This window comes from Marmota marmota, unplaced genomic scaffold, assembly GCF_001458135.2.
Source record: "Marmota marmota marmota unplaced genomic scaffold, marMar, whole genome shotgun sequence".
In the NCBI taxonomy this organism is placed as follows: Eukaryota; Metazoa; Chordata; class Mammalia; order Rodentia; family Sciuridae; genus Marmota; species Marmota marmota.
This window is the reverse complement of record NW_025999896.1, coordinates 4,889,997-4,903,714: the sequence shown is the minus strand read 5'-3', so window position 1 is coordinate 4,903,714 and position 13,718 is coordinate 4,889,997.

The following is a 13,718-nucleotide window of genomic DNA, read 5'->3' as shown; positions in this document are numbered from 1 at the left end:
TATCAGCCCTCTGTGTAAGCAAACTGAGAAGTACCAGCAAACTGCAAACATGGAACAAGAACAAAAAGCCTCTTTTGTCTCAAGGGGAACCAAATAAAAAGGGCTTCTTTTTTTTTTTTTTTCAGGCCATAAGAAAAGAGTTACTCACTTTAAACTCTCAAGCTGACATTTTCATGAGAAAACAAATTTGGACAATTTCATTTACTGCTCGCAAATACTGTTATGACCTGAAGAGCTAAACAGCCTTTTCACTGACCTCTCTTCTCTCCCCAGCCCACAGATCTTAACTCACCCTTGCCTTTTCCTCTTCCCTATATATCCCTGGGGGTGCCTATAACATTCTTCTATTTATTTATGTGGGGGTAATTTGGAGAGTAAGTATTGTGTCTATCTGCCATGTGTTTTTGCTCAATGTCAGTAGCAAAGTAATTCTTACACTTGAACTGTACAAAGGGCTATTAAGACGACAATGCATTGATGTTGCAGAAAATAGCCCATTAGTTCAATCTTGGAGAAGAGGTCCCTTCCCAGTGTTCACTGGGCTGCAACCACTGCTCAACCGTGCCCCCTACTGGCTGCCCCACCACCACGCACTTGTCCACATCACCTGACATGGGTTGAGCATCCCTCATTCAACCTACTTGAAACCAGAAGTAATATGGATTGGGGATTTTTTTTTTTAATTTAGAAATATCTGCCTCTACATAAGTGATACCTTGGAGATGGGATCCAAGTCTAAAGAAGAAATTCATTGATGTTTCATGTACACATCATACAAATAGCCTCAAAGTAATTTTAGTGCCCGTGCGTTTTGATGGCAACTCACCACTGAGAACTTCTCCACGTGTTGCTTTGTGTCAGTGCTCCAAAATCTTGAGATTTGGGAGCATTTCTAATCCGGTGTTTTCAGATTAGGGATGCCCCACCTAATGCTGTTCTCTCAGATCTTCAAAGGAATTTTACTAGACTGCATCAACTTCAACATCTTGCTGATTCTAAGATGCACCACCATTTCATAGAACTTTAAGAAATAAAAATCTCTGCCAATGAAATGCTGACACTAGGCTTTCTCAGCATTCAGAATGGTACTTATGGAAGGAATTCTTTTAGGTTTCTTTAGACACAGGACTGAGTGAATCATATATGGTTCTTCAGCCTACATAAAAATGAAAATGTGCTAACTTCATTTGATTGTGGTTATTTTCATAAACTTCATGTTCAGGGTCTAGCAGTTCTAGATTTCTTTTCAAGCACTGACGTGTCTTTGTTTACACTCATTCATGTACTTTCATCCTTGAGGTTTCCTGTTGGTGACACTTTCTTTCACTCACACATTTACAAGTGTGGCTGTGATCCTTCAGGAGGAGTCATCAATGTATTGAAAGCATAAGAATGTGGATTTCAAATAGAATCTGCCTGGGGCTGGGGATGTGGCTCAAGCGGTAGCGCACTCGCCTGGCATGCGTGCGGGCCCCGGTTCGATCCTCAGCACCACATACAAACAAAGATGTTGTGTCCACCAAAAACTGAAAAATAAATATTAAAAAAATTCTCTCTCTCTCTTTCTCTCTCTCTAAAAAAAAAAAAATAGAATCTGCCTGCAAACTTACAGCCGTATTTGCAGTCAATCAAGTTTCATCCATCTATAGGGAATAGACAAAATTATTATTCATTCACTTGTTCATTCAACAAACATTCTTTGGGCACCCTTAATTAGTACATATTGGAGTGTAAGAGATAGGCAATAAACAAATATTCATACAATATGTTATGAAATGTGTAATAATGGGTTATATCAAAGAAGATAAATCAGGGAAGGGGAAGGATAGAGCTGTAAATAAACTGCTATAGATGTGGCTTCCAGTGAGACTTCTCTGAGCAGGTGACATTTGAATTGAAGAGAGGGGAAGAACCATGAAGTCGTAAGTTTCCAGTAGCTTCAAGGAGCGGTGATAGATATGTACTCACAGGTATCAATGGAATTTGACACATGTGAAGGGTCTCAGGGATAGGAGGGCAGTTGTCATCTCTGAAACTGATCTGTCATTGAGGACACCTCTGGAAATGGTGTTAAACCTTCAAGAAGAACCCATCGCCGGCCCAGACTATTTCACAAATGTGCTCTGTTAATCGGGGACCTGTCTCACATTCCCAGTTGAAAAGCAAAACACACCGTGGGGTGCAGACAGCATTGGGGGGAAGGGAGACCCCCAGGAGCCATACTCTGTCCGGTACCAGCATGCTTGTGTCCTGGCTCGTGTGTCTGTTCCGTTTGCAAATCCTTCTCAACAAACCCAAATTTATATTTCTATATTTAGCAGCCCCCAGTTTGATCCTGATTCTGTCTGGACACTCGGTGGCCTGATGCCAACGATTAAATTAGCCTGTGGGATATCTATTACTGCGAGCTAACCAATGGCCGTGGGATATTTTTAGCAACTGGAATAGAACGTTGGTAACTTTGTGCGTTTTAATGACTTTGGGAAGTCTTCTCAGGAAGAGTTAAAGCCATGTCTCTTCTTAACCCCACAAAGGTCCCAGAATTCTGCAATCAGAGTGAAAGACAGACTGGGCTCTTGATCAGCCAGACAGGTGAGACCAGAGTACCTCCTGGAAGGAATTTTCACCCAACAGAACACCCTACTCAGGCGCAGAGTTGGGCATATAAACCTTGGAAATGTAAACCATTTCCTTCGTCACGTCTGAAAAAGTAGAGAAAGCAAGTGGGCGTCCTCACTAAAATGCTTGTGAGCCCTGAGCAGGCACTCACTGCCCTAGAAGCTCTCTTGGGTGGCTCCCACACACTCCACCTCCCCCATCCCTGTCCCAGACTAATCTGGGTTCCCCGAGCACACCCAGCTCCTTCTCATTACGTCAGTTTAACTCACAGAGCCACTTCAACCTGGATTCTTCCCACCCATGTCTGCCTGCCAAGCCATTCTGAAGCCCCAGCTCAAATGCTGTGTTTTCCAATAAATAAGTCTTCTCCCATCATCCTGGGCACGGTTCATTTATGGTCTTCATGTAATTTCCATAAAGACAGAAAAAAATGTCATTTTTAAATTCTGCATAAAGGAAATAAGTTCTAGGAAACTGTCACGGCCCAGAGGAGCTTAAAATGACATGACAACTCAATGTACTAGGGTATCCTGCATGAGGTCCCAGAACAGAAAGAAAGAACTTAGGTGAACACGAAGGAAATCTGAATGAAGTGTGAATTTGACTAACAATAATGTATTGATATCCATTTGTTAACTATAACAATGTACTACACCAGTGTAGGATATTAATAATGGGGGAACTATAGGTGTAAGTTTACATGGGAATTCTCTGTACTATCTTCACCATTTTTCTGTAAATCTAAAATTGCTCTAAAAGAAACAGCTTGTTCAAAAAAGAATTAAAATGCTGCCAGCCAGCTATTTAATTGCTATTGAAAAAATATAAAAGACCTCCTCAGTTAAACCTGGCAAAAAGGAGATCATCAAACTGTCATTGCCAACCACATCTGCCTCAGGAGCGTAAAGAAAGTTCCAGAGCCACAGAGGGCATGTTGTTCCGTGTGGGCAGTATCTCTTTGTCCATCCCAGTCCCAAGCTCTTTAGGGGATCCCAGATCTGTTCAAATACAAATGTTCCTTGACATAACCTTTATCTGGGTTATGTCTTGATAAAGCCATTGTAAGCTGAAAATATAGCAACATATTCTGTTATAGGGAGGGAAATCTGACCAGCTTAACACCTGACCTGCTGACCATCACAACTCAGCCTGGCCCACCTTAAATAGGCTCAGAATACTTACATTAGCCTACTGGTGTGTGCAATCATCCACCACAAAGTCCATTTTATAACAAAGTGTTGATTCCCTTATGTAATTTATTGAATACTGCATTGAAAGTAAAACTATAAGGGTTGTAAGGGTACCCTCTCATATTATCATAAACAAAAAAATGTTAATGTGGGGACCATCTGTGTGTGAGAACAAAGATACCAAACAGAGACAGAACCGGAAAGATGAATGATATAGGATAAACAGAGAATAAAATGTCATCTGACACGCAAAAAATATTAAAAACATATCATATGAACCCTTTGGGAAAGTAATATTCTGATATCTGTTAAATTGAAGAAGACAAAGCAGTTTCACTCTGGGACTTGACCTTTAAAAACTAAGAACAGCAGAACATGAGAACATGCAAACAGGGTCCTCAAAGGAACCAGAGCAGAAAACACTGAATGTCCGTCAACAGGGAAACTGTGGGCCATCTGCGGTACAGGCGTATCCCAAAACCCTATGGCAGCCACGTAGACATATGAGCCCATTGAAACTCAAAGGCTTTGGTCCTGACGCAGGTCATATAGCTATATTCATGGAAGGGAAGACTAAGTGGGGAGCGACTGCTCTATGTGTGTTGAACTTCTTTGGGGGAGATGAGACTGTTCTGGACTTAGTGATGACAGTTACACAACACCATGATTGTATTGAAAGACTCTGAATTATGCACACTCTAAAATGATTAAAATGGTGAATTTTATGTTATGTGTGTTTTTCCTCAATCAAAAGAATAATGTTACCCTAGTCTGTTCAAACTGGTGTAACAAAACACCATAAGTTAGGTGGATTTTAAACAACAGATATTTATATCTCATAGTCCTGGAGGCTGGGAATACAAGGTCAAGTTGCTGGCAGCTTGAGTGCCTGCAAAGGGCCCCTTTCCTGGCTCATAGATGGCGCCTTCTCCCTGCATCTGCATAGTGGAAAAGATGGAGAGAGTCTTCTGAGGTTCCTGTAGGAAGGCAGTAATCTCATTCTTGAAGACTCTGTTCTCATGCCCTGATACCCTCTAAGGACCCACCTCCTAATACTATCATGTTGAGGGGTTGAGTCCAACATAGGAATGGGGGCACACAAATATTCAGACCATGGCAACTAATAATTTCTACACATGTATATTTTCATAGTGCTTTTTATTTTTGGTGGGTGGATGCCGCAGTCTGGCTGGGCACAAATCACGAGCCACTGAAGCAGGAACAAACTTTATTTCTGAACTCCACCAGCACGCTCCACACACGCTCCCAGGAACGCCTCCCGAACGCCATGCGGCTAGTCCAGGAACCGGCAGCCGGAAATATCCTCCGGAAATCCCTCCTCCTGCACTTCCCCAACCAATGGGAACTCTCCAGGAATCCCCGGGAATCCCCAGGAGAACTCCAAAGTAGCATGAGAACTGCAAAGTCGCGGCCAAGGCGGATAGTAATGCCTCGCCTGTCAATCAATACTATTGGCAAGATGCCAGGGGCCATTCTGACTCAGCTGTGGCTCTCAGCAGGTGGAGCTGGAAATTGAACCCAGGGCCTTGTGCATGTGAGGCAAGCACTCTACCACCTGAGCTATATCTCCAGCCCTTCATAGTGTTTCACTGAGGACTCCTTTGTAGGAAGAGCTTCCCTGTAAAGAAGACACTTGGCATTGAAAAGGGATTCTTGGGAGGAGAGATGATCCCACTTGGAACCCAGGGTTTCTGTGGAAGGAAGTAAATTTGCCACAGGAGGGAAAAAGTCATGGGGCAACATAGAGAGGATTCATGAGGGGTGAGCCTCAGGGTAGGGGCCTGAGATGAGGAGCAGTCTGTGGAAGGAGAAAGTTAGGGAAATTCAAAGTGCTAACGCCTCCTCCAGGATGTCATGAACCTTCAGCAAAGCATCAGATATTTCCCTTGAAGCCCCGTGATGCAAGTTTTCTTGTGGAAGCCAAGAAAACTTAAATGAGTGAACTTTAAGTCAAAATCAAGATGGAACCCAAACCAAGCAATCCCATAGAATTTGAAGGTGACCTTCAATGGGTTCATTTCTTTACAAGTCATATTGCTCTGTGCCTCCATTAATTGCAGGCACGACTGTTCACAGAGAACATGGTTTGGGTCTTGTCCATCTTTATGGTCCCACAGTAGTTGATACAGGCTGAGCATTCCTAATTTGAAATCCAAAATGCTTCAAAATCTGACACAGTGTGAATGCTGACATGATTCTATACCTGACCCCGCATGATGGGTCACAGTCCAAACTCAAGCGCACTAAAAAGTACTGTATCAAATTATCTTCAGGCTACCTGTGTAAGGTGTATATGAAACAAATGAATTTTACTTGGACTTAGCTCCCATTCCCCGGGATATCTCCTTATAGATATGCAAATATTCCAAAATCTGAAAAAAAAATGAAAATTCTGAAACACTTCCTATGCCAAGCATTTCGGATAAGGAATACTCCACCTATACATACATATACCATAGTAGGTGTTCAATAAACATTTATAGCATTGAATTAGATACAAAAAATATATATATATATTTTAAATACTCTGGGCTGGGGATGTGGCTTAAGTGGTAGCGCGCTCGCCTGGCATGCATGCGGCCCAGGTTCGATCCTCAGCACCACATACAAACAAAGATGTTGTTTCCGCCAAAAACTAAAAAATAAATATTAAAAATTTCTCTCTCTCTCTCTCTCTCTCTCTCTCTCTCTCTCTCTCTCTCTCTCTCTTTAAAATAAAATAAAATAAAATACTCTAAGATAGAGAAAAGTCACCAGACTATTGATGCCGAAATCCAAAGAGCTTTAAAATCTCCATGCAGTCTTCTCTTGTTCTCTCCTCTTCATTGGGGTCTTCTCCTTGCCCTGCTCTGTTGACTGCAGTTCCAGATCCACAGGCACCTAACACATCTTCATCTAGTACTACAACCGGTGAGAATGATCTTCACTCCACAAGCCAGAAGAGACAGAAACCATCACCGTGCCTTGAAGTCAGCACAAAATCCATCGATGATTTTCCAGGCCAGAGTCGACGTTGACTCCCAAGGCTTCTTATGCACCATTTGTACATTTGCTCTACATCCTCCTACAGCCCCCTGAAAAAGGCTGCAACCCACATATATGAGCAGATAGATCGCACACTTGGCCTCCTACGACATGGAGCGAGTTCCAAGTCAAGGTAATAGTCTCTGCCGTCTGCTTGGCTCTGTACATTCACTAAATTCTTTCATGGACGGCATTATTTTGGCTTCATAATAATCCTAAAAGGTATACAGGGAAAGTTTTATTAGCCTCATGCCATGGATCATTAAACTGAAGATCAGAAATGAGAAGGGGCAGTGAAGCAGAAGGCTTTCCACTCCAGATCTGAACCACAGTGGAAGCTTTCAGGTAAGTCAACGCTTTTGAGAACAAAATCTACCAACTGAAGCCAATACGTTTGTTCATTCATTTCGTCATCTACCCAGGTGTTAACCTTTGTTTTCCTCCTTTCAGACACACTGCTTAACATCACAGTAAGTCTCACTAAATGCTGGGTTTTTTTTTTTCCATATTTTCACTGGGGCCTTATAGTCGTACATAATGGTGGGATTCGTGGTTACGCACACATACGTATGCAGTATAACGATAAAATTTGGTGAACGTCATTCCCCAGTATTTTCTTTTCCTCCCCTGGTCCCTTTTTTTCTACTCTACAGATCTCCCTCACTAAATGTTCTACAATGAATCAAAGGGCACATTTCCTTCCCTACAAAGCACACCATAACCAGGCAAACAATGATAATACCTACTATGTTATAAGTACTATATAATTATCTTCACTGATTCAGTTCATATTTGCTGAGCACTTACTTACTATATACCAGAAATGGGAGAGTCGGAGAGGCTGGTATACTGTAGAATTTAAACAAAGAACTTGAACACCTGGACCAAATTCCAGTTCTGTTATTTTAGCTTTGGAACTTAGGTAAAATTATCAAAAGTCACAGAACTTCAGTTCTCTCCTTTATAAAATGAGATAATAGAAGGAATTTTCACAGAGTAAAATTGTGAGAATTATATCAGTGGATGTATGTAAAAAAGAAATGTCAGGATGGTGCTAGATAGGTGATAGGTAATCAGTACATGGTAGCTTTTACTATTAGTAGTTATCACTATTAAGATGCTATGATGTGGGCTGGGGTTGTAGCTCAGTGCTAGAGCACTCAGTACTAGAATATATGCCTAGTATATACGAGGCCCTGGGTTCAATCCCCAGGACCATCAAAAAAAGAAGAAGAAATTATGATGTAGAAGGAAGAAATCTGCAGCTAGAGAGAAATTCAGACTTTTTTTTAAGATTACAAATTTACATAAAATCTGTAATTTTAAAAATAATTACAGCCTACAAACATATATATGGCCAATAGATCTTTAACAAAAGGTCAAAGGAATCTGGGGAAATGATAATCTTTTCAACAAAATAATGCTGGAAAAATAATATCCACATGTAAAAAAAAATGACCTCACACCATACACAAAATTAAACTTCCAAAGAACCACAGAGCTAAATGTAAAATATAAAATTATAGAGCTTTATGGCAAAACTTTTACTCATGCCCCTTGGCAATCCCCTCCCTCCACCCTGAACCCCAGACAACCAATGATCTGCTTGTTTTCCTTCACATTAGTTTTGCTTGTTTTTCAGAAAGTCATATAAAATGGAATCATACAGTATTTTGTCTTTTGTGTCCCAACTTCTTTCTCTAGCATAATGCCTTTGAAATTTGTCCGTGTTCATGTACATTTTTAATTTTTTTTTTTTTTGGTATGGCTGAGTTGTATGCCATGCAATGGATATGCCCCAAATGTTCATCTGTTCATATGCTGATGTCCACTGGGAATAGTTGTAGGTTCTGGTAATCAAGAATGACACTGCTGTGAACAGCTGGGTTCAGGTACTTGAGTGGGTGTATGTTTTCATTTCACCTGTTGATGGGATAGGGGAGTGATTAACTTTGTAAGAACCTGCCAATCTGTCTTCCAAAGTAGACATGCAATTTTGCATTTGCATAGGCGCTAAGTCAAATTGGGAAGAAAAGGAGGACATAAGAGACCCCTAAGCTTGCCCCAGGGTGGAAATGTAGTACGTATGCTATAAGAAGCATAGTTGAATATCACCAGTGCAGACTCCAAAAAACCCACAGATGCATTGCAAGAAATAGAGTCAGCTTTGTTCATCTATATAACTTGCTTTGCTCAGAGCCTTCAACACACAATTACCTGACTACTAGTCATGCCAGACAATTGTGAGTGTGTTGAGGATAGGAAAGGACATGTGGACAGAGGGAGTAGAGAAGACAGGACCAGCTCACAGGGAAGACACAGGAAGGTGCTCTGATGCTAGCTCTTATTCTGCCTGAGTGAGAAGGTTTCTGAGGAAGCAACAAATACATTCTGTTAGGGGCTTTCAGAAGGTCAACATGGTGATGGTGGGGACAGAGACTAGAAGCCCTTTGGAAGTCATCACAATAAAACAGTTCCCCCTTATCCATTTCCAAAGTTTTAATTACCTGCAGTCAATCGTAGTTGGAAAACATTAAGCGAAAAATTTCAGAAGTAAACAAGTCATATTTCAATTGAATAAACAAGTTTAAAAATTCAAGCCATTCTGAGTAGTGTGATGAAACCATATGCTGTCTTGCCCTGTTCCATCTGGATGAGAATCATCCTTTGTCCAGTGTATCCATGCTGTATATACTACCCATCCATTAAATACTAGGTAACTCCCTTGGTTATCAGATCAATTATTGCAATATCATAGTGCTTGTGTTCAGTACCCTTATTTTACTTAATAACAGTGCCAAAGTGCAAGAAAAGTTATACAAATAAAGGGACCAGGGCATAAAGCATGGAAGTACAAATTGACTCTGGTACTATTGGCAATACTGTGGGGAACACAGGGAAAAAAACATGGTATACTTTAGAACTGGCACTCTCCAAGGGTTCAGACATCAAGTCTGAATATATTCCCTTCAGGTAGGTGGGGGTAACTACTGAAATCCAAATGAAAGATGAGGAACTATATCAGGGCAGCTACAATTGGAAAAGAGAGAGTATGGGTCTGAGAACCTTTCTGGAGGCAGAATTAACAGACACTAGCCACCTGTGGATGGGATGAGCAGAACATGAGAAATCAAAGTGGCAACTTCTTAGAGCCTGAGAGGTAATAATAACCTAGACGTGAAATAAAGGAGGAGGTGGAATTTGGAAGGAACACAATGAGTTCAGTTTCAAGCGTGTTGAGTTTGAGGTGCTATTAGAGGGATGCTCTTGGGAATGTCTGAGAATCAGTTAGAAATTCAGGTCTTGGGAAATCTACAGAGGTCAGGGCTGGTGACTTGGAGGTGTTCTCTCCCAAATCAATGTCCTCCTGAAGGGGATAGCTCTGGCATAAAGCATTCATCCCGGCTTGGAAAATTCTCCCAATTATTTTTAGCACATCTGAGAGGTAGAGGAGAAAAATGGATCTTCTTTAACATTTTCATTACGTTCATTCTAAAATTATACTCTCCTGATTTCCAAGGACTTCCAGTGCCTGCTGTTGATATATAACCACATAACTTCACCCTCTGTATATAATGCGGAATTACTTACGCCTCTTCCAGGGCTCACTTCTGACATGAGATGTCAAACAGAAATAGAACATGCATCTCCTACATCTGAGGGTGAAACCTTACAGAGAATTCTATGGGCCACAATAAATAATCCCCGCGGTTCCTGGAAAGGAGCTCTGTGCGCAGACAGCATAGGGTCACTGCAGATTTATGACTGCATCTTCAAGGCAGCAGGCCACAGTCCAGGGGCCTGCAGATAAGTGGGAGGTCTAACAGATCCATGCTACAAAAGGCAGCTGGTCCCAGGGTTGTGACATCTGGGCACCTCCAGAGCCAGGAAGCAGATGTTCCCATTTTTATAGCCTTTGTGACTGCTGCTACTCTCACTGCCAGAGAAAGAACTTGAGATGATTGAAATTTGAGTGTTTTCTGACTGTCATTCAAGTCTGATACCAACGGCACTGAGATAAACTTCTATTATTGTGAATCAAGTGTCTCCTGACAATTGAGCATGCTCCGGACTTGGCCCCACAAGAAGTGTACCCTGTGTAAAGAATGCCTCCCCAGCCCCCATCTACCCACTCAATCGGGTTTTGGGTTTTGTTTTCCTAATTTCCTACCATGTACAGCCATCCCTCCTCCCTCCTCCCTCCTCCCTCCTCCCTCCTCCCTCCTCCCTCCTCCCTCCTCCCCCCTCCCTCCGCCCAATCCACATTGTCTGGANNNNCTCTCCTTCACATTCTTGGACAGCCTTAGTTAATGACCTTACTTCTCTGGCTTAGTTTTCTTACCTACAAAATGAAGGTGTCAGACCAAGTGTGTCTCAAACTTTAATATTCAAATGACTTATCCCAAGATATGAACATACAAATTACAGTTTAATTGGTCTGGGGTGGGGCCCAAGAGTCTGTATTTCTAGCAATCTCCTTGGTGATTTCAATGTGAACCCCACAATCATGGATGGCAAAGGAACCTCCTCTATAGGGCTCTCTGTCTCCAGCCGTGTTGGGAGCAGGAGGGATGCTTCCGACCTCAGTGGAGGGACAAGAGATGTGGAAAATGGGTTCAGAAAAAGCACATCAAATGTTTGCCATCAAAGAAATAGATGATCACCCCTGAGCACTCTTACAATTCAGTATTCCAGGGAAACAACTTCAAAAATCCATGGGAGCAAGAATCTAATGAACTTATTGCCTGGATGTTAATAATGGATTCTGAGTGAAAATCTTAAAAAAAAAAAAAAAAAAAAGGAAAAGAGAACAGAACTTCTAAAAATAAGGATCAATGAAACACAGGATCCAAAAAACAATAATAGATGATTAAATTAACAAAAAAGTTGATTCACAGAAAAAACTAAAAATATGGAACTTGGTAAAGAGTAGTCAAGAGGAAAAACAAAAATGCAAGTAAATAACATAATACAAAGGGGGAAGGAACAACAGATATGGGTGAGATTTTAGTAATTTTAAAGAAATTTTATGATCAAGTCAAAGTTGGCAAATTTGAAAACCCAGATGAGAATAGATGAATTTGTTTTAAAGTATAAGATGCAAAAATTGATACAAAAGAACAGTTTATTTTGACTAGTAATACTTAAAAAATTTAGAAAGTAGTAGTAAGCCTTCTCTAAAAACCTCACACTCACATAAAAGCCAGATTTAGTAGGTTTTACTGATGTACTAACAAACCCTCAAGTTAAAAATAATGCTTCTTTTGGGGCTAGGGCTCCGTGGTAAAGTGATTGCCTAGTATGCATGAGGCCCTGGGTCTGATCCCCCTTATCACATAATAGTAGTAGTAGTAGTAGTAATAATAATAATAATAATAATAATAATAATAATAATAATTCTTATACAAGTTGTGCTCCCCACCAGAAAAGAAAAGAAAAAGAAGGAAGGCTGTTCATCTATATGAAAAAAAAAAAAAAAGAATTACCTTCATAGCAAGACCAAACAGAAATAAAATACAGAAAATAAATTGTAGGTCAATTTCACTTACAAATGTAAATGAGAATTGAAATAAAATATAAGACTTTCAACATTTATTTCCAACCTCTATTTTTAAATAATTCATTAAAACAAATAGTCTTTATCCCAGACGTTAGTGGATGACCCAACTTCAAGACAACTGTCAATCTAACTCACGAAAGTAAATTAACACAGAAAACTCAAATGATTACCTTGATAAATAATGGAAAGCATTTGTAGTTCCACACATTCTTATTGAAGACTCTCATAAAGCAGAGATATAAAAGAGGGTCCTAAATTGATAAATCTAACCTGTTAAAAAATCTATAGCAAGGAAAATACCTATTGAAGACATTTTATAAGGTAACAAATATATTTGCTCTAATCACTACTGTTTTCCATGGTTGGGAAGTCCTTGTGTAACTCAGTGAGATAGAAGGAGGAAGAGGGGGAGGAAGGAGAGGGGGAGGGGAGGAAGGAGAGGGGGGGGGGGAGAAAAGGTTGAAAATGGCAGTTATTTGAGCTCACATACATAGAAAGCTCAGAGCAATCAACCTGATGAATGCTTATATAATTAGTAAGATGAGAGAATGAAGGAATGCCATAGTGCAGCAAGATTCCCGGATAAAAGTGAAATGGGTTTTGAAAATCAGGATTGGATCCCTGTACCCCTGGTGTTGAAGATTGAACACCTGAGAAACACCAAGGCAAGAGCAAAAAGTTTATTTAAAGAATAGAACAGAGAGAAAGACTCCTCCAAAGAGGAGAAGGTCCAGAGCTGGTGCCCAAGGGAGAGGGGGTACCTGTCCTTTTTATGTAACCTTGGTAACCTAAAGGCCAGAAGAGAGCTGTCCAGGGGTGATTGCTTGTGTTGGAAAATGTCACCTTTCCCCTCCCCAAAGGTTGTTAGCAACCAGGTGTTGGGGAGGGCTATCTACCTATTTTCTTTTCTTTGATAATCAGCTGCCTGTCCTTTGCCCTGGTCTCACAAGGCTAGCACATAAACTCAATGGCATTCAAGAGTACTCTGTAATGGCAGCTTAAGAAGTTCCACATACATTTCTCTCCAGGACAATGTCTATAAACAGTGAAATTTATAAAACAACCGATCGAAGTCTAGGGAAATTGTTCTAAAGGCATATGGCAAATGGACAAACATTTCTTGAAAAAAAATTTAGACCTTTGTAAAATAGTATATAGAGTATTTGAATTACAACCCTTTCTTTATGTTTTTATTTAAATATTAGGTGTCCCCCCAAAATTCGTGTGTGTGAGACAATGCAAGAACATTCAGAGGTGGAATGATTGGCTTATGAGACCCTTAACCCAAACAGTGAGTTAATCCC